Source organism: Callospermophilus lateralis, chromosome 3 (genome assembly GCF_048772815.1).
Source record: "Callospermophilus lateralis isolate mCalLat2 chromosome 3, mCalLat2.hap1, whole genome shotgun sequence".
Lineage (NCBI taxonomy): Eukaryota > Metazoa > Chordata > Mammalia > Rodentia > Sciuridae > Callospermophilus > Callospermophilus lateralis.
In genome coordinates, this window is record NC_135307.1 from 125,607,823 (window position 1) to 125,629,631 (window position 21,809).

General features: G+C 40.0%; 1 pseudogene; it reads left to right on the top strand.

Moving 5' to 3' along the window:
* Positions 1-313: 313 nt before the first annotated feature.
* On the top strand, positions 314-1,045 carry LOC143394190 (histone deacetylase 3 pseudogene; annotated as a pseudogene).
* The last annotated feature ends 20,764 nt before the right edge of the window (positions 1,046-21,809 follow it).

A 21,809-nucleotide genomic window follows, 5' to 3' on the forward strand; every position in this document is an offset into this window, starting at 1 on the left:
GGCTTCACCAAGAGCCTTAATGCCTTCAACATGGGTGATAACTGCCTTGTGTTTCCTGGGCTCTTTGAGTTCTGTTCCCATTACACAGGCACATCTCTCCAAGGAGTAACCCAGTTGAACAATAAGATCTCCAATATTGCCATTAACTGGGCTTGTGGTCTGTACCATGCAACAAAGTTTGAGGCCTCTGGCTTTTGCTATGTCAACGACACTGTAATTGGTATCCTGGAGCTGCTCAAGTACCACCCTTGATATTGACATCCACCATGAAGATGGCATTTAGGAAGCCTTCTACCTCACTGACTGTAGGGTCATGACTGTGTCCTTCCACAATTATGGAAATTACTTCTTCCCTGGTACAGGTGACATGTATAAATTGGAGCAGAAAGTGGCTGCTACTACTGTCTCAATGTGCCCTTATAGGATAGCATTGATGATCAGAGTTATAAGCACCTTTTCCAATTGGTCATCAACCAGGTGGTGGACTTCTACCAATCTACCTGTATCATGTTCCAATGTGGACAGTGTGAAGCTGACTCTGGGTTGGGATCAATTAGGCTTATTCAACTTTAGTATCCAAGGGCATAGGGAATGTGTTGAATATATCAAGAGCTTTAATATCCCTCTACTAGTGCTGGGTGATGGAGGCTATACTGTCTAAAACATTGCCCGCTGCTGGACATATGAGACATCGATGCTGGTAGAAGAGGTCATTAGTGAGGAGCTTCCCTATAGTGAATACTTTGAGTACTTTGCCCCTGACTTCACACTCTATCCAGATGTCAGCACCCACAGTGAGAATCAGAACTCATGCCAGTATCTGGACCAGATCTGCCAGACAGTCTTTGAAAACCTGAAAATGCTGAACCATGCACCTAATGACCAGATTCATGATGTGCCTGCTGAACTCCTGACATATGACAGGACTGATGAGGTTGATGCAGAGGAGAGGGGTCCTGAGGAGAACTACAGAAGGCCAGAGGTACCAAGTGAATTCTATGATGGAGACCATGGCAATGACAAGGAAAGCAAAGTGGAAATTTAAGAGTGGCTTGGGTTGCTATATCTCAAGGAATTCTTTTTCATGCCTTGTTGAGTGGGAGGGAAAAGGTATGCTCCCCTAGTCTGGACTGGTGACCTCCAGGGCTTTTAATAACTCTGAAGAAGGGTTTGGAGATCACATGTGGTTCTAGTGCCATCTATCCCATTTTTCTTTCTCTCCTACAGCCTGATGATGGTACCTATTAGGGGTGAGATGGGGACACATATAGCTGGCTTTGGGACATTCTGGACAGTGGATCCTAGCAGCCAGTCCCCAACCCTTCCAGCCCCTTATTCCTTCCCTGCTTCCCTCCAACCCAGAGTCTTAGGGATGAAGATGTAGATAGGACTGAGGTTGTCTCTAACATCCTTCTCCTCTGGTTCTACTACAGGCCTTACTTCCAGGACAGGCAAAGAGTGAGGGTTTTGGTGGTGGGGGCTCTGATTCCCTAACAACTTAACTCTAGACAATGGGAAGTATGGTTTTGTGTAGGGGGAGGTCGTGAACATGTCCTGGTCTAACTTTTGGTTTTATGTCCATTTTACCACTATTTTTATCCTATAAACCAAGTTATTAATTTTTGTTTAAAAAAGATATGCCATGCAAATAGTAGCCAAAAGTGAGTTGTGTTGGCTATTCTTATATCAGACAAAGTGGACTTCAAGCCAAAAGTAATCAGAAGAGACAAAGAAGGTCACTTCATACTGGTTAAGGAAATCATCCAACAACAACAAAAAATAATTATTGTAAATATTTTTGCCCCTAATAATGGTGCATCTATATACAGAAAACAAAACCTTCTCAATGTTAAACATCAGATAGACCATGATACAATAATACTGTGTGATTTCAACATACTCCTCTCATCACTAGACAGATCATCCTGATATAAACTAAGCAAATATTTTTCTGAACTGAAAAATTAACTTAATTAAATGAACCTAATAGATATCTATAGAATAGACCACTCTTCAATGACTGAATTTATTTTCTTACCAGTAGCACATGGAAGATTTTTAAATTTTAGTTCAGAAAGTAAACCTTAGCAAATACAAAAAATAGAGATAATTCTTGTCATTCTAACAGATCATAATGGAATGAAATTAGAAATCTATGATAAGATTAAAAAACCCTCAAAAACCTGTAGATTAAATATACTTTTTAATGATAAATGAACAGAAGTAGTAGTGAGGGGAGAAATAAGCAATTCTTAGAAACAAATGAGAACAGTGATATAACATATCAAAACTTCTAGGATACTATGAAGGCAGTGTTAAGGGAAAAGTTTAAAACACTGACATCATATGTTGAAAACATAGAAGAGCCAGTAATCCCAGCAATTTGAGAGACTGAGGCTGGAGGATTGGGAATTCAAAGCCAGCCTCAGCAACTCAGTGAGGCACTTAGTAAGTCAGCAAGATCCTGTCTCTAAATAAAATATAAAAAAGTGTTGGGGATGTGGCTCAGTGGTTGAGCACCTCTGGATTTAATCCTCAGTACAAAAAAAATGGAAAAGAAAAGAAAAGAAAAGAAAAGAAAAGAAAAGAAAGAAAGAAAGAAAGAAAGAAAGAAAGAAAGAAACCAAATAAATAACCTAACATTACAACTTAAATGCCTAGAAAAAGAAAAAAAATTTAAACCCAAATCAGAAGAAGACAGAAAATTATTAAAGTCTGAAATGAAATAAATGAAACTGAAAATAAAATAATAATAAAAAGAATCAATGAAACAGAGTTGTTTTTTTCAAAGAATAATAAGATGGATAAACCCGTAGACAAACAAACCAAAAGATACATAGAAGTGTCAAATTAATAAAATTAAGAGATAAAAAAGAAAATACCACCACAGACATTACAAAAAACCAGAATCTTTAGAAATTATTTTGAAAATTTGTATTACAAAAAATTAGAAAATCTTGATGATACTGACAATTTCCAATTCACATATGACCTACCCAAATGAAACCATGACATTATAGTAAACTTAAACAGATCAACAACAAGAAGTTAAATTTAAGCACTCATATGACCTACCCAAATGAAACCATGACACTATAGAAAACTTAAACAGATCAACATCAAGTAATTAAATTTAAGCAGCTATCATAACCATTCCAACAATGAAAAGCTGAGAATTGGACAAATTCTCATCCAAGTTCTATCTGACCTTTAAAGAAGCCCTAACATGTATCCTCCTCAAATTATTTCATGACATAGAAAAGTAGGGAACACTGCCAAATTCATTCTATGAAGCCAGTCTCACCCTGATATAAAACCAAAAACACATCAAAGAAAGAAAACCTGAGGCCACTATCATTGAGGAGTATAGATGCAAAAATTCCTAATAAAATATTGACAACTTGCAAACAAACACACATTAAAAATATAAAAAAACACATTAAAATATATTAAAAAAACTCTCACTAGTCCTAAGTTACTGTTCACACCTTGTAAGGGTGCTAACAAACACCAGAGAAAGGTCACTTTAATTAACTCAGATGCAGTGATCATTTGTCTTCAGTAGATCCACTGAACTACACCTCTAGTTGATTGATGTAACTAAGATAGGATGTCAAAGCCCACTCTTCAGAAGAACTACTTTCTGAAACACTGGATAACTGAGGTACCCACCTGTCTGTGACCAACATAACTTCTCCTGAAAAAAACATATAAAATATTCTCCCCAGAGCTGGAAAGAGATGGCAGATAAGTGGAAGGGTGTAGCACTGAGGCTTGGAATTCAAGCAATGGGGGCAAAATAGGGAATTCACTGAAATTAAAGGTCGGAATCAGAGAGACAGATAAATCACATTTAGACAGAGGAAAAGAAAGAATAACACAGTGCCAAGCCAATAGCACCAGTTCACTGCAGAGTGGGGAGGTAACAGAAGCAAAAAAAGCCAGCAAAAATATGATAAAATTTGGCATGTGAGAAACTGCGAACAGAGGCAGGCTAATCTTTACTGATCCAGAATCAGCACAGCAAACTGGTGTTTGAAAAGTGTTCCATGTCTTGGCTGGCAAGAGGAGAGCTATGGTCAGTGACCATCTTGAAGTGACCACAGAGTGACCTTCTGCTATGGGAGCTGGGAACTTAAAACAAGCATTATTAGACTGTCCCAGAAAGTACCTGCCATGAGGGTTAGAGTCCATCTGGAGGGGCATGACTAAAGTGGGCACAGAATTGATTTTACTCAGATGACTCAGGTTGGGGATATGGGACAGACTATGGGTCCCTTTTCAACCAGAGAGAACCCAGAAGATGGAAAGTCAGGTACATTTTTACCTGGGATCTGATCCTGGGAAGACAACATTAATGGGGATGGAGAATGTGAGACTAACAGAGGTTTAGTTACCCTGCCCTATGGGTGGAGTTCTCCTGATGCCCCAGAGAGTCAGAAATCCAGTAGAGAGATACTTCTCCAATTTTCTCCAGAGCAGACATCACCTAATAAAATTCCAAAGCTTGATCAATGCTAAATACTAGCAAATGGAACTTCATATTTAGAAATCTGCATCAGCCCTGATCTGGGAGTGTATCTATCTAGCTTGCACAGATAAAACTCCAACTGCCACTAATTCCCATTCTGTCCTACTTTAGGCTGATTACAAGTTTGGAGTGGAGTCATTCAGGGAGACTCACCAGGATACTGACAGCATAGTCAGAAACTCATTGAGGATGGAATTAACAATCCCAGGTCCTTTCTCTAAAGAGAAAGCTATTTGTCACTTCACCTTGTTTTGACTTTAGAGGGTTATGGGGTTTTTGTTGTTGTTTTGATTTAACTTTGTTTTTTGACTTGTTGCTGCTCCTGTTTTGTTTATTTCTTTTTCTGTTATTACTTCCTCTTTCCTTGTTTTAACCTTTGGTAGCCAAGTTTTCTTGTTCTCTACCTCTATTTCTTTTAGTTATTTTTTACTCTCCCTTCTTTATAGCTGTCACTTTCTACCTCTCTCCTGCTTTCGCTTTGTCCACTTTTTCATTATTCTAAACTTTCTTTTGCCTTCCTACTCCATTTTTTTTCTCTTAATGAAATGTACTTTTTGTTGGTAAAGATGTCACCCGGAGTGCTTCTCTTCTGGGAGCTCAGGTCCATGATGCACTGAATGGCGCACAAACCATCACCTCCAATCCCTGTGAATGGCATGAACTTGAATGACACACCACCAATCCCTGAAGTGGCGAACACCCGGCCAATGAAGAAGTAATAGCTCACTCGCCTTGCTTCTCCTCATCCTGTGTTAAGCCCATAAATATCAATACCCTGTTCATGTTCCTTCGCTTACTCTTACTCTCCCGCTTTCCTTCTCTTACTCTTCCCTCTCTCTCCCCCGCTCTCTCCCCCCTCCTCTTTCTTTCCCCTCCTCTCTCTCTCTTCCCCCTCTCCCCTCTCTTCCCCCTCTCTCTTCTCTCACTCTCTCTCTCTCCCCCTACTTCTCTTCTGCGATGGCCGCTACAGTCCTGCTAATAAAATCTTGGACAGGTAAATGGCTGTTTTGGCTTGTTGAGTTTACGAAGCTTTTCCGCCATCCTTTACATTGGTGCTGAAACCCGAGACGTGGATCCCCATCACTCAAGGCGGAACCCCGTTCCCAACTCCGAGCCCAATCATTCCTGTTGTAGCCCACTCCTCTGATCGCCTGCCTGACATCCACCACCAGCCTGCAGATTGGTGAGTTCCCCCATCCCATGAGTGCCTGAACCCTAACTCACCAGAATGAGGGAATTGGCCATTGAGTGTCCAGCAATCCCTCCGGGTGTTTTAGGCGGGGAATGCACCCCACCCAGACCCATCAGGGTCGCAGTGGACCCCGGGCGCTCTGCTAGGACACCCCTAGCAGAGCCTGGGACGTAAGACAAATTCTCTCTTTCTAATTCCTCTGTCTCTCTTCACTCTTATCTCCTGTGGACGGGTTAGTGTAATTGCTACAGCCAGTCTCACCAGAGTCCGGAACTCCATTCTTTCCTCCCATTCCTGAATCTCTCATTCCAGTCGAAAAACTTTCCTGATGTCAGGATGCCCGCGGCCCCAGCCCTATTTGGTTCTCACAGATTGCACTTCACTGGTGACGACCGGGTAGTACCCTCTGTATTTCCTCATGGCGGTGGGTCATTTTGGGGACACCCACTTGATACTCTGGTCACCCCGAGCTTCTAGGAAGCTTTTTTTTCCCAGCCTGGGTTTTCTCTCTGTCCCTCTCTCTTACTCTTTCTCTGACTCCCATCTTGCCCTTACAGCATGGGAACTTCCTTGTCCCTCCTGGCCGATTCTCCCTTGCAGTGCCTCTTAGATAATTCGAAAACCCTGAGCCTGGCCCCTAATATTAAACCAAAAAGGCTCATAAAATTCTGTACCCAAGACTGGCCTACATACCCCTTAGATAACCAAAATGTTTGGCCCACGTGTGCGTCTCTGGATCCCAATTTACTCCAGGATTTTTTAATTACTGTGAGCCATCAAAGAAGTAGAACAGTATTCCTTATGTGGAGGCTTTTTCCTTGCTTCGATCTCATCCAAATCTCTGTACCCGATGCAAGCCTCAACAGCTACTCTTTGCTCTCAAACCTCCTTCCTCCTCTTCTTCTCCACCCTCTGCCTCCACATCTTCTCCTCCTTCCTCTTCTCTGCCCTCTGCCTCCACTTTCAATCTGGCTGATGAACCGCCTCAATCTGGCTGATGAACCGCCTCCATACCGCTCTCCCCCGCCCTCAGCCCTGCTTTCCCCACTTTCACCTCCTCCCTCTTCCCCGTCTTCTACATCTGTGGCTGCTTCTTCAGACACTTCTCCTCCTCTTCCTCCTGATATTTCCACACAAACTCCTCCCACTTCCATTCCTTCTGTCCCAGTCCCTCCACCTCAGTTTAGTCCATCTGCCACCTGTTCACGCACTAATACAGCACCTAACCCACAAGTCACCACATCTCATCACCTGACTCAAACTTCACATGTTGTGGCCCCCTTCTGGAGGTCGCCAGGCCGGATGGGATTTTTAGGGTTTAAGTTCCGTTTTCTATGCTTGACCTTTCTCAGGTAGAAAAAATTGGGATCTTACACTGCAAACTCTGTCTCTTATATTAAAGAGTTTCAATACTCAACTCAAGACTATAGCCTCACCTTTCATGATCTCTATATGATTCTGTCCAATACTCTCCTCTCTGAGGAAAGGAGAAGGGTCTGGGACCAGGCTAGGGCCTATGCAGACCAGGTTCATGAGACTAATGCTCACCAGCCCTTAGGGGCCCAGGTGGTTCCAGACCAAGACCCCCATTGGGATTATAATGACCCCCAAGATCTGGGACGTAGGGACCACCTTATTACCTGCTGATAGCTGGCCTAAAGGCGACAGCATAAAAGGCTATTAACTTTGATAAACTCCAGGAAGTCGTCCAGGAGAAGAATGAAAACCCCTCGGCCTTCCTAGACCGACTAACAAAGGCTCTCCTCCAGTACACTAATTTGGACCCTGAATCCCCAGATGGGAGGAAACTTCTTATGACCTATTTTTTCTCACAAAGCTACCCCAACATCTGGGCAAAGCTAAAAAATTAGAGAGGGGACCCTTGACTCCTCAGACTAAGGTGTTGGCCATGGCCTTCAAGGTCTACCACAACAGGATGAAAGAGCAAAACGCCAAAAATTCCAGATGTTGGCCCAGGTGTTACAGGGCTCCTTCCAACCTATGGAAAGGGGGAGACAACAACCCCCCCAACGAGAACCCTCTAAGCCCTGCTTTAAGTGTGGTGATGAAGGACATTGGGCTAGAGCTTGCCCTAACCCCAGGGCATCACCTAGACTGTGCCCCAGATGCGGATGTCCTTGCCACTGGGGATCAGACTGCCCCAATTCCTGGAGGGGAGTTGAGGTCAGTCACCCAGCCAGTGACTTGCTGGGGCTAGCAGCTGAGGATTGACGGGGCCCTGGGTATTCTGTCCCAACCTGTTCAATCACCGAGCAGGAACTCAGGGTGGTTATCTAAGTGGATGGGCGTTCCATAAACTTTTTGGTAGACACTGGGGCCACATTCTTGGTTCTGAGAGAGTTTTGGGGAACTACCTCTGAATCTCCTATTGTCGGGGTAGGAGGTCAAACCATCATCCCGAGCAGAACTCCTCCCCTCACGTGCTTCTTATCTGAGTTCTCCTTTTCACACCATTTTTTGGTTATGCCTCAGTGTCTGGTGCCCTTGCTGGGAAGGGATATATTATTCATCTTGAAGGCCTCCATAACCTTATCCTTACTGTCCTCCCCTACTTATATCTTTGTCATGGCTTTACTCCCCCACAAAGAAGAGACTTTACTCTCTTGTGTCTGGTGTGGAGACTCCAGCGACCACCAGAACACACATTTTCCCCTCCCCTATAAAATGGTAGATCCAATTGTATGGGACACTGAAACACTTTATACTGATTCCAAATATGTTTTCCACATTCTTTTATCTCATTCAGCAATTTGGAAGGAGAGAGGTCTCTTGAACTCAAAGGGCACCTCTATAACCAATTCCACATACATCACCCAGCTACTACAAGCCTCCCAGCTTCCTAAAAAACTTGGGAGTTGTCCATTGCAGATCACACCAAAATGACTCCTCCCCCGTCAAACAGGGGAATTCAAAAGCAGATCAGCTAGCCAGGTCAGCCGCCCTTTCAGAACCCACTGGATCTCTCATTGCCATGTGCTCTCCATCATTACCCAATAACAGAGACCCACCTAAACATGCCCTCTTTACTTACCTCCACTCCATTTTCCACACCAGTCCGCAGACTCTCAAAGCCTTTCTCCACTCTTTCTTTACTCTGACTCCAGGATAAAGAAGTGATACAGCAAATCACAGCCTCATGCCAGATATGCAAAAGAGTGAATTCCAATACGTCTTTAAAACCCGGAACCTTCCCTTCTCATCAGGCTAGGGGCCATATTCCCGGGGCAGATTGGCAAATCGACTTTATCAACATGCCCAGAGTAAAAAAATTCAAATACATAGTAATTTTAATAGACACATTCTCAGGTTGGGTAGAGGCCTTCCCCACCTCAAATAAGCGGGCTACCACAGTGGCCAACATCCTCCTAACCGAAGTAATCCCTCGGTTTGGGAGGCCCGCTTCAATCCAATCTGACAACGGGCCTGAGATTGTGTCTCAAGTAACCCAGCATGTGGCAAAGATATTGTCCATCCCATGGCACCTTCATTGTCCCTATCGCCCCCAAGCCTCAGGTAAGGTTGAGCGAGCCAAACGGACAATGAAAGACATCATAACGAAACTATCTTTAGAGACCCATTTAGATTGGGTTAAACTCCTTTCTCTTGCCCTACTACGCATGAGGGCTTTATCAAAAAATCCATTCATTGCCTTCCCCTTTGAGATAATGTATGGTTGTCCCCTTCTCCCCCCAGAATCTCACCAGAGTCTTGACCCCTCCCCGACCAATATGCTCTTCCCCTCCTCTTCCTTATATGCTCTGAGCTTTGGAAACAACAAGATTTATTGCTTCTGGATCCAGAGAACTCAGCTGCCTCCTTTCTGCTCAAACCAGGAGAATGCGTCTACTTTTTTTTCCCAGGGGAAAGATCCCCCCAAACCCCAAAATGGGAAGAGCCATTACAGGTAGTCCTGTGTACACCCAATGCTGCAAAACTCCATCAGGAAGGAAAGAAACTAACCCCTGGATTCATATTTCTAGGTTAAAAACCAGCAGAAAGCTCTCCAGAGGAAAATCCCACCACAGCTCCCAAACTTGCAGGACACCCACAATCGCCCAGATTTACCTGTGAGATATCCCCAGATAACCTTCTCAAGCACCACCCTTCATCCCATTCCGGAAAAGAACATACATAAGAATGGGCCTCCTGATAGGATCTAGGAACCCACAGCAACACAGTACACCCACACCCTTTTTAGAAATCAACAATTGGCACAACAATCCTATTAGGACCTCTTCACAAACCCCATCAGCCACTGGATTCTCCCGATACTGGGACCTCTAGTTGGTCTTTTTATTCTGTGCCTTCCTTCCTTGAATTTTAAAATTCCTTCAAGGACAAATTAACAAAATCTCTAACCAAACTTTCAATCAGCTCCTCTTCAGGGATTAACAGTTACAGGCCAACGAGCTGGACGACATGAACATCCAGTCATCCCAAGAAACCTCCACCAAGTGCTGAAAGATGAAGATACCGAAGGGCCATCTCTACCCCACCATGCCAAAGAAATAAGCCCTTGGTTTTCAGCTTTATGTTCTAATCTGCCTTCTCCTGGACATAGGCTTTTTTTCCTACCAGCCTTACAGACTGAACGACATGCCAGAAATTAATGTTGTTTCTTTTCATAGTTGCAGGCACGTTCATGGACATCTCCCCGGAGGAAATCCATGCCTTCAGTGCATGGATATGAGGCCTCCTGGCCCTTCTTCTCCAACCAACTGACTTCCCTCCTTCCCTCTCTAAATGACGCCCCTACTCAGCAGGAAGTAGCCAGATGGAGTACGATGATGCCCCCAAACCAAAACAAAAAAGGGAGGAATGTTGGTAAAGATGGCGCCCAGAGTGCTTCTCTTCCAGGACTCAGGTCCATGATGCACTGAATGGCACAGAAATCATCACCTCCAATCCCTATGAATGGCATGAACTTTGAATGACGCACCTCCAATCCCTGAAGTGGCGCGAACTCTTGGCCAATGAAGAAGTAACATCTCACTTGCCCTGCTCCTCCTCATCCTGTGTTAAGCCATAAATATCAATACCCTGTTCATGTTCCTTCTCTTACTCTTACTCTCCTGCTTTCCTTCTCTCTCGTACTTTCCTCTCTCTCCCCCTCCTCTCTCTTCCCCCTCCTCTCCCTCTTCCCCCTCTCCTCTCTCTCCCCCTCTCTTTCTCTCTCCCTCCCCCCTTCTCTTCTGCGATGGCTGCTATGGTCCTAATAAAATCTCAGACAGGTAAATGGTTGTTTTGGCTTGTTGAGTTTACGAAGCTTTTCCACCGTTCTTTACACTTTTACTGTATTTTAGAACTGTTTAGTTTATATAATTCCTACCTCCACCACTCATAATGTTGGGTTTCTTAATTCTGCTGAGGGCATAACTAACACCTGCTATATACTGTAATGCTAGCTTTCATTTGCAGTTGTCTATTAATGATGCTTATTTTAGTCGAGATATTATGCGGTCCCCAAAAGTTCATGTGAGAGGCAACACAAGAACATTCAGAGGTGAAATGACTGAGTCACAGAAAGCATGAAGGTATGGATAGAAAAGGTGGAAATTGGGGACTGTGAGAATGGCCTTAGACCTGAGCCTAAGCAACTCCATTAAAAAAACAACAAAAAAAAAACTCCAGTCTTTTTAGACACACCTAACAGAGCCCTCCAGTATGACCTCAGACAAGTTACTTCCTCTCACCCTGATATAAATGAAGCTTCTGGTAGGCTTTTCTTGCTTGATAACAGGAAAAGAGGAGAATATCAGGGTGGAAACCACCAGACCAGATGTTTCTGTCCCCAGGGTAAATGACGTCAAGGAGAAATCTGGTGGTAACTGATAAGGATTGAAAGGGGGGGCAAAAGCCCAAAAATTTAGTATAAATAATAGAGCTTGAGAGCTCATTTGGAGGTTCTAGCAGGGGAGTGCAGCTAGCATTTATACACAATGGAATATTACTCAGCATTAAAAAAGAACAAAATCATGGCATTTGCAGGTAAATGGATGGTGTTGGAGAAGATAATGCTAAGTGAAGCCAGCGAACCCCCCCGCCCCCCCCAAAAAATGTGAATGTTTTCTCTGATATAAGGGAGTAGGGAGGGACAAAAAGGGAGGATTAGGTTAATTCTATATAGGGAAGAGGGGTGCGAGAGAAAGGGAGTGGGAAGGGGATTAGCAAGAATAGTGGAATGTAATGGTCATCATAATACAAAGTACATGTATGAAGACTTGAATTGGGTGTCAACATATCTTACATACAAACAGATATGAAAAACTGTGGTATATATGTGTATTAAGAATTGTAATGCAAAAAAGTACATGTATAATGGCATAAATTGGCATAAATATACTTTATATACAGAAATATGAAAAATTGTGCTCTATATGTGTAATAAAAATTGTAAAGAATTTCACTGTTGTCGCATATTTAAAAAATAATAACAGAGCTAATGAACAGGGATTCAGCCAGCCAAAACAAGGTTACACTCGAGCTGGAGAGCCTGATGAGGACCTGTCCTGACATCCCATCACTTGTCATCATTTTCCTGATCCTCTATGTGATTCTCACTACTCTCAAACTCACTGCCTCGTCTGGATCCAGGTGAGAGCTGCAACTTCTCCTCAACTGGCCATCCACTCCGTAACAAGAAAAGCCTGCCCTTGGTTCTGGACCTAATCACCGTGGTCTGAGTGAGTGTGCATCTGCTGGACATAAAGCCTAAGGCTTAAAACTTTTGAACTTAGCATGCAGAGGGAATGTCTGTCAATACCCTATCATGATTAAGTGTGTTTTGCAGTGTGATAGTAGGAGCAAATGTGACTCCATTTTGTTTTATGACTTCATCCTGTAAAACAACCATGCCAAGTAGAAGAGTCATGACTGGGGAAAGATGTTCTTTTCCTTTTTCTATAGAAATTTTTAAGAACACAAAACTACCTAATGGGGTATTGTTTCTTTAACTAGGGTAACGGGGCTCTGTTTCTGTAACTGGGGTGACTGGGCTAACTGATTGGTTAGGCTTCTCTCCTCTTGACTGCACTCTCCCGCTTCTGTAACCTAGCTTGCTTGCAATGGCTAGACCCCCTTAACATCCCTTTCATGGTTTTCAGGCTTATAAGGAGTGCCTTTGCAATTGTTCGGGGCTGATCAGGGGAACAGCTTTATGTTCTGGTCAGCCGCCACCGGTGTGCTTCAATAAAGGCTTGATTTGATTATACATGAATGGTCTGGAAGTCAGTTTATGAAACCCTGGAACGAAGCTTTAACTATAACATCTGGGGGCTCGCCCTGGATCCAATTCTTCCCTACCCTCATGCCAAATTTGCCTCCAACAACTGGACTTTGGACCTCGGACTCAGAGTAGAGGGGAGCTCCTGAGAGATGTTCCTCAGCCTCACTCTGAGGACGACTCCAATCCGTCCTAGGATGCTCTGAAAAACCTCCTGTTGGCTGTCAGTTCTGGTGAGTCGACTCTTCTGTGGGGGAAAAGGTCAAATTGGACACAGTTGCTTACACCTTCCCCGGGACAGGACAAGATGTTGTCACTGTCTCCCTGGAGGTCTCCCTGTGTGACCTCATCTGTCTGTATCTAGGGCCCACTGGAGGCCTCCCTGGGAGGCCTCATCTGTCTGGGGGCAAGACGAGACGTGGTCTCTGCCCCATTAGAGGTCTCCCTGTGTGATCTCAGCGATGGTGCTTGTCTTGAGTCTGTTCTGCTGTTTGTCATTTCTCCAGTGTCTTCTGCTGTTGGTCATTTGTTCACTGTCAGTTCGCCGGCCGTTTGTTCTGTTTATGTGGTCTCTGCCCATTAGAGGTCTCCCTGTGTGATCTCAGCGATGGTTGCTTGTCCTGTGTCAGTTCTGCTATTTGTCATTTCTCCAGCGTCTTCTTGCTGTTTGTCATTTGTCCTGTCTGTTCGCCGGCCATTTGTCTTGTGTTTATCTGTCTGAGTGTTGTGCGCAGGCCATTTTTCTTGTTCTCATAACTGCTCTTCTTTCATCAGGACTCCTTCGCTCCACCGACATCATGGGACCAAGAATCGCTACAGAGATCTCTACCTGAACCCTTTAACTTGTTTTCTTAACAATTTTCAGGACTTTGTCAGTTGGTTTGTTTTTGTTTGTTCCCTTTTGTTCTGTGTTAATTTCTACCTCAGTTTATTTCTAATGAAAAAAAAATGGTTAAAACAGTTTTAACTGTGCTCACTACAGCTTGCATTAAAATGTAAAGTGCTGCCAACAGGACTAAAAGAATTGTCAAAAGTAAAAGCTAAAGGTTAAAAAAAAAGGCATTCTAGAGATTTCCTTCATTTAGGAACTGGGCCAGGTGGCCAACTGAGTAAATCATGTCATTTCCTATAGTGGACAGATTAAAACTAAAGTGTTTTATAAAATTATTATTCCTAAATTGTATAACAAAAAACATAATTTTGTCTAGAAAATTTGGCTTTTGTCTCTCAGTATTTACAAGCATAAATAACTCCCAACTATTAAAAAATAGTCCACATCTTTTTCAATGTCAAGCTAAAAGTTGGTGGCCGCTATCCAAGAAACCAGATTCCAGACACTTACAACCAAATCAAATCAAACTACTGGGGCTATAGAAAAATTAAATGCACCATTATCAAGCAATGACATTGAAGTAACACTTAAAAAATTTCCAACAAATGAAAGCCCAAGACAAGAATGATTCTCATCCGGGATCTACCAGACCTTTAAAGAGAAACTAGTGCCAGTCCTCTTCAAATTATTCCATAAAATAGAAAGGAAGAAACACTGCCAAATTCATCATATCAATCTAGTATTTTCAATTTCTGTAATTTATTTCACTACAGTATGTTCATATCTTCAATTCATCTTTCTCAATTTGTGTTTCCTCATTTTAATGATAATTTAATGAAATTGTTTTTAAGTTTTATTTTTAGAGTAATCATGAGTTCATAGAAAAAATATTTTTACTGACCTTATACTCTGAAACATTTACTGAACTTAATATTTGGTTATAATTTCATTTTAGGGTATTATTTAGGATTTTTTCAAAAACAATTATATCATTTGAAAAGAAAGAGTATGATTTTTTTCTTTGAATACTATGTCTTCTATTAATTTTTGTGCTAATAACCATAGCTATATTTTTCAAGTTCATATGGAGGTAACAAGAGTGGACATCATCCTTGTTTCTAATCTTAGAAGATGTACAGAGACTGTCACTATAATATATGTTGTTACATCACTTTTTCGTGAATTCTTTATTTAGGTGAAAACAGTCAACATCCATGACTAATTTCTTGAGTTTTTTTTACCATGAATGGGTTTTGTGTTTGTCAATTGCCTATTTTGCATCTTTCTAGATATCATGTTATTTTTCTCCTTTATTAACAGAATGCATTTTAATAATTGTTCTTTTATGTTAAACCAGACTTGTGTTCCTTGGATAAATGCCTTTCTTAATAACATATAATATTTTTTGTAAGTTTCTAGTTTCTCTGCCTTGTATTCTATTATAGATTTAAATAAATTTTATTAAAAAAAAACATAATTTTGTCTAAAAAATTTAGCTTTTGTCTCTCAGTTTGTAAGCATGAATAACTCCCAACTATTAAAAAATAGTCCACAGATTTTTCAAGCTAAAAGTTGGTGGCCGCTATCCATGAAACCAGAAAAACCAGTTTACACAAAAACCATATACACAAAGGCACAACCTGGGGGACTCTCCCAAGGAGACCAATGAAGCTGTGTCTTTGGGAAGTTCCTCCAGGGAAAAATAATCCCCCTTCGTTTGTTTATGTTTCCTCAACTCTTTTCAGCTTTCATGAACAGGACCACCTCAGGAAAAAGGTCAGAAAACTTTTAAAATTCTATATTTGTTAAACTCATAATTTTGATACAATATGCCTGGGTTAATATGTTTTTCTAATTATACTCTGCTTTATTCTAAGGCCAATTTACAAAGGCAAACTCTCAATATAATAGGTTTTTTAAAAAAATAAGCTACATGGGTTTTGTTTGTTTGCTTTGTGTGGGTGCACCACTGTACTGTCTGTCTATATGTATTGCCATGTCTACATATATTTGTTACAAAAAATTGACATATGAGCTCATAAATTAAAATTAAAAAAATGGATCCAAATACTTTTGGTTAATATAAATTAAAAGGTTCAATTTAAATTGGGAAAATAAATAAAAGTACAAATGTCTTTAAAGTCACTAATGCTCAGTTTTGTTTCTAGATGGTTAAACAGCTATTAAAATGTTAATGTCTATAAAGTTTCTGATATCCATTGTCTCTAGGATTTTTATTTAACAACAACAACAAAAAGATTACTAATACTATTCAATACACTTGTCTGATACCTTGTTTTATAAAAAAAAAGATTGGTAAATTTCATCAAACATATATGAAATTAATCATGGATGTATTTGTTAGAGACATCTAATTGGTTTACAAAGTTAAAATGCTGACTGTTAAATATAACATCAAGTACTTTTAACTCCTCAAATTCCATAAGGTAAAATACTGAAACAATGTTGGTGTTTTCATAAATTGGTAAACTAAAAAAAGAAATTTGAAATTATTTTGTTTTATTATAAATACAAGGTTACTATAAATTACTAAGTCCTAACAGGTATAATTCTACATACAAGGAGTCAAGAGGTTTCAACTGTATTTTAGTTAAAGTACTGTAAATAACAAATATTTCATCTTATTAAAATGGATTAATTTATCTAAATTCAAAAATTTATAAGGGTTATTTTTAAGTACAAACAAAAAAAGGATCAATGGATTAAAAATTATTAAAAAGTTCTAAATATAAAAATATTTAATAAAAAACATTTCCAGGTAAAAAGTCTTTATGTGATAATGTATAATTTTAATACATTTAAGTAAAGAACAAAAGGGTCTAATTAAGTAATATAAAGGTCTATAAATAAAAGACAAATATTAAAAGGTTTATATGTAACTTAAGTTGGTTATATATGTAACACAAATTATTACAACTATTCAAGGTTGTTCCCTAAGGACAAATAATAATGTACTGATATATTTATATGTTAAAATGACAGAAACTTCTAAAAATTATTAATTACATTATGTCTGTTAAGTTTTATCCCCTAGAGCAAGTAATCTTGGAGAAATTAAAGTTTGTACATCTGTGGCTAAACAGCAACTGTTATTTTAAAGTATTGTCCTACATTACAGAGTTTAGATTTTCCTTTAAAAGCTAACCTTGGTTAATATAAAAATATCAATAAAAGTGTGATACATTACTCTTCTTTACAGACTAAATGTGTTCATATCTTTCAGGTATAGAAGTCTTTAATGTAAAAGGTTTAAAGAAACATTTTATCAAGCTGGTATTCTCCAAACTAAAATTGTCTGTAATGATAATTTAAACTTATAAAGATAATAGGTTTTATTGGGGATTTATTTATATTATTTGATGTTGTGTAACCAAATATTATGTTACCTTTTACAATAAAATATAAAAATTTAAAGATATTTTAAAAAGTAATGAGAGCCTAACCTATTTAAAGATTAATATTATAAAATATTTTGCCACTTTTCCACATGGAAAAAAATTGTTAAGGACTCTCAGCCTTTCTTTAGTTAATGTTTCAGATGTATGTCATATTGTGCTACTAACATTCATATAGATTCAGAAAACCATATATATAAACTTTATAAAATGATATCTAAAAAGAAAGACAAAGATCAGCTTTAAAACTAAAAGACTTTACCTAAGATTTATAAAGAGTTCTGCCTTACCTGAGATAAGGTTCTGCCTCCCACCTTACAGCATGTCAGAATAACTTCAAAGTAGGCCAGATTTCAGTTAATTTAAAGTTATATTCAAAGATTAATTTTATTGGAAAGATTACTGTAATCTCAAAAAATATAATATATAACTCAGGCAAGGTTCAAAATTATATACAAGCTAAATATGTTTTTACTATTGTTAATTTCACCTTGTATTTTCATTTTAACTAAAAAAAATTATGACCACTACACTCAGAGCAACCAAGAGACCTTTACCGTGACAGTGAGATTAACACAAAAAGAGAGAGAGACAGACAGGAAAGAGAGAGAGAGAGAGAGAGAGAGAGAGAGAGGGAGGGAGGGAGAGAGAGAGAGAGAGAGGGAGGGAGGGAGGGAGGGAGGGGGAGAGAAGAAAAAAGTGAAAGGGAAAATGAGAGACAGGGAAAGTGAGAGAAAAAGGAGAGAGCAAGAGAGGAGGACCTGGCAAGAAAAAGTTTTTATAGCCAAAAATCTAATGGGGTCTCTGGGTCTGCAAGCTGCCTTGTTGGGGTACAGTGATTGGATCATACAGTAGAAGCTAAGGTGTCATCTTCTGCCTTCAGGCAGATCTTCAGCATTACATAAATTAATAAATAAAATAAGGATATTGTGTTATGTAAAAATTAACTGTAAAGTTATAAACATTAAAGTTAAAGCCCAGCATTCTTATTTTAAAACTGGTAAAACTGACTTGCTGGATGTTTAAGACCAAATTTAAACATTAAGGTTAAAATTAAGGGTCCACAAAAAACAATATTTGGCTCTTGCCCTCTAAGTCAGCCTGAACCCAGGACAGGGGGAAAAGCTTTGCAACTCCAGGCCACATAACCTCCCGATAAGGGAGATTAATGAGGCCACTGGAGAACAAAAAGCCAATGAGTGTACATGCTGCAAAAGAGGATGGTTATTTAAAAAAGAGACATGACTGATGCTTCCAAGGGAAGCCATATGGTCAGCAAGACCTTGACCCATCCTAATGCAGATGACACTAACAGAGCTAAAATGCTACTCACACGTTCCCCAAGAATGTCCTCCAAGGAAACTCAGCTGACTCTTACCAATAGATAGAAACAAGGTCAGTTTGACCAGCTTGGTCTTAAACACCTAGCAAAAACAGTTAAAACCAAAGCACAGCCATTCCTGGACATTTAAAAAGAAACAACAGTTATTTTAATGTAACTTAAAATGTACTCATCCCCCAAAATGAGTAAGTCTGGAGACAACAGAAGAGAAATTCTTAAACAAAAATGCCTGATAACTACCAATAAACATTGCCAGAAGTTTTTAGTCAGTTTAAGGCCTACAGATCTTCCTAACCTCCTACACAGATAGACATAATCAGTGTTTATTAATATAATTATCTAATCCTAAGTAACAAAGGATCTTTACTGAACACAGAAGTCATGCCAAAAAGGTATTTTTACAAAAATCGGATGACATTAACAATAATTTAACTAAATGTTGTGTCTACATTCCTGATAATTCTGACAATGTTAAAGATTTGTTTCCTAAAAAAAAAAAAAAAAAAAAAAAAATGCCCTATTAGGCTTTGTTAGGCCTTGTTATGGGGACAATTTCTCAGGTTTTCTGCCTCTTGGTAAACAATTATTAATTTCTGTTATTTTCATGATATTCATGGACAGGTTCCAGATGCTACAATTGCTATTTTGTATTACTCTTACTTCAGCACTCATGTCTTTTTGTTTCTCTCATAGAAGTGCCCACCCCAGGTGAATTCACATCCTGTTCTTCCTGAAACAGATTTTTACCATGGACTCCTTGACCCACTGAGTTTCTAAAAAAGGACTCCAAACTGCTTGCCCACTGCACATCGCCCCCCTTTCAGTGGAAGTAGCAAGAACGGTCATTGCCCTTTACCCTTACGGCAGTTGGAGGTCCCTAATATTAGAGGAAAAATTACGGTCAATATAGATGTTCGCCAATATGTCTATCTCAGAAAGATGTACTTGGAAAACCACTCCTAAAATCACCCTGGGTGATCTCCCAGAAAGAGACACTTGCTTCCACAACACAACTTATAAGTGGAACAACACCCTGTTCACCAAAAATTGTGCTTCCTGGGTCCCACTTTGAACTCCTTGACTAAATCTCCAAACTGTCAATAACTCTGAACTATGAAACCTACTATTTTGATGGAGTAAAAGGAAAAGAACACCTGGACTTATTAAAAGGCCAGGGCCCACTGATTTATCAATACAGACTGGCTACCCCCTTTTTAGTTCCCCTCCTGGCTGGTATCTACTGCTTTGGGAACTACAACTCTTATCACAGGCTCTAAAAATTTTAAGTCCCTCAGCCGTCAAATAGATATAAATTTAAACTTCAGGCAATTGGTTGCAAAACCTGTTCTCATGGTCCCCTTGGTTGACTACCATCATTTCAGCCATAGTTGGGTCCCTAGTCCTTCTGATTGGTATTACTGTAGGACCCTGCCTCTTAAAAACCCTCCTAAACCATATACACAAGAATGTAGGTGAGGTCAGAGTTATGGTCTTGCGAGCCCAGTATAGTCCCTTAGACACAGAAGGTTGGAACAAAAACTGAGGCCTAATGATGTGCAAGATTGACATCAAACCTACTAAAACCAGTGGGGAATGTGATAGTAGGAGTAAATGTGACTCCATTTTGTTTTATGACTTCATCCTGTAAAACAACCATGCCAAGTAGAGGAGTCATGACTGGGGCATATACCTTTTGCTATAGAAACCTTTAAGAACACAAAACTACCTAATGGGGTATTGTTTCTTTAACTAGGGTAACGGGGCTCTGTTTCTGTAACCAGGGTGACTGGGCTAACTGTGATTAATTAGGCTTCCCTCCGCTTGGCTGCACTGTCCTGCTTCTGTAACCCGGCTTGCTTGCCTTGGCTAGACCCCCTGAACATCCCTTTTGTGGTTTTCAGGATTATAAGGAGTGCCTTTGCAATTGTTCGGGGCTGATCAGGGAAACAGCTTTATGTTCTGGTCTGCCGCCACCGGTGTGTTTCAATAAAGGCTTGATTCGATTATACGTGAGTGGTCTGGAAGTCAGTTTATGAAATCCTGGGATGAAGCTTTAACTATAACAGCAGGGCTTAGAATTAATCTAGAATTGTTTGCTGTGAATTAATTAATCTAGAATTGTTTGCTTTGAATTAATTATGTCTATTGCAGTTTCTAGCATTAAGGACTGTTGTTTTCTTGAAAGAACCTATAGAGTGAAATTTATTGAGTAATTTGAGTGAATAAACCATTGAAAGAGGTAGAAGCATGTGGACATTCTTTATTTCTCCCCCTAGATTGCATACATCGCAATTTTGCCCTCTCGCAACAGGGACAGAGCATTGAGGGCAGCACTTTGGGTGTATATTTTGTGTCTGACAAGTGAAATCTCTCTCTGCTTCATGATCATATTCTGAGCCACCCTCTTCTACCACGCTCTTCCATTGTGATGTTCTGCCTCACCTCAAGCCCCAAGAAACAAAGCCAAGTGTCTATGCACTGAGATCTCTGAAAATGTGAATAAACTTTTTCTCCTCTAAAATTGCTCTTACTGGTCTTTTAGTCACAGCAGTAAAAAGGCTGACTAAAATAGAAATTGGTACTGAAAATTAATGTCATTTCTGTGACTAACCTGATCATATGGTTCAGAAGCTTTTGGAACATTTTAGAATCTGGGAGAGGAACTTCGGATAGTTTCATGATGCAAGCTGGAAGAGGTTTAGATTTTTGCAAGTGGGACTAAACAGGTGATTCCCATGGGAATTCAGAAGATCAGAATGCTGATAGAACTGTGCATAGTAATGACAGGGCTCATAAAGTTTCAGAAGAGAAAAAAGACACTTTTGGAAATTGGACTAGAGGCCATTGGTATTATTTTCTGGATGAGAAGTTGTCTATACATTGCCTATGTCTTGAGACTTTTTGAGGCTGATTTTAAAAGCAATAGACTTCTTAATCTGGCAAAAGAAATTTCTGGGCAGCATAGCATTCAGATGGTGGCCAGTGTATTGCTGGTTGCTTTTAGCCAAATTTATTGTGATGATCAGAAAGCAGATCAGAAAGATATGAAAAACTTGGATGTGAAAGATGGGAATAAAATTGGGGCTAAGGAGGTTCCAGTTGTTAAAGATATAACTGCCACTAAAAAAATGCTAACAACTTTACCCAGAGACAATAAGAAAGATGGTTGGAGGGCATATCAGGAATTTGTAAAACCATATCCATCTCTGGCTTAATGGAATAAAACTAAAAATTCTTTTGAGAAATGGCCAGT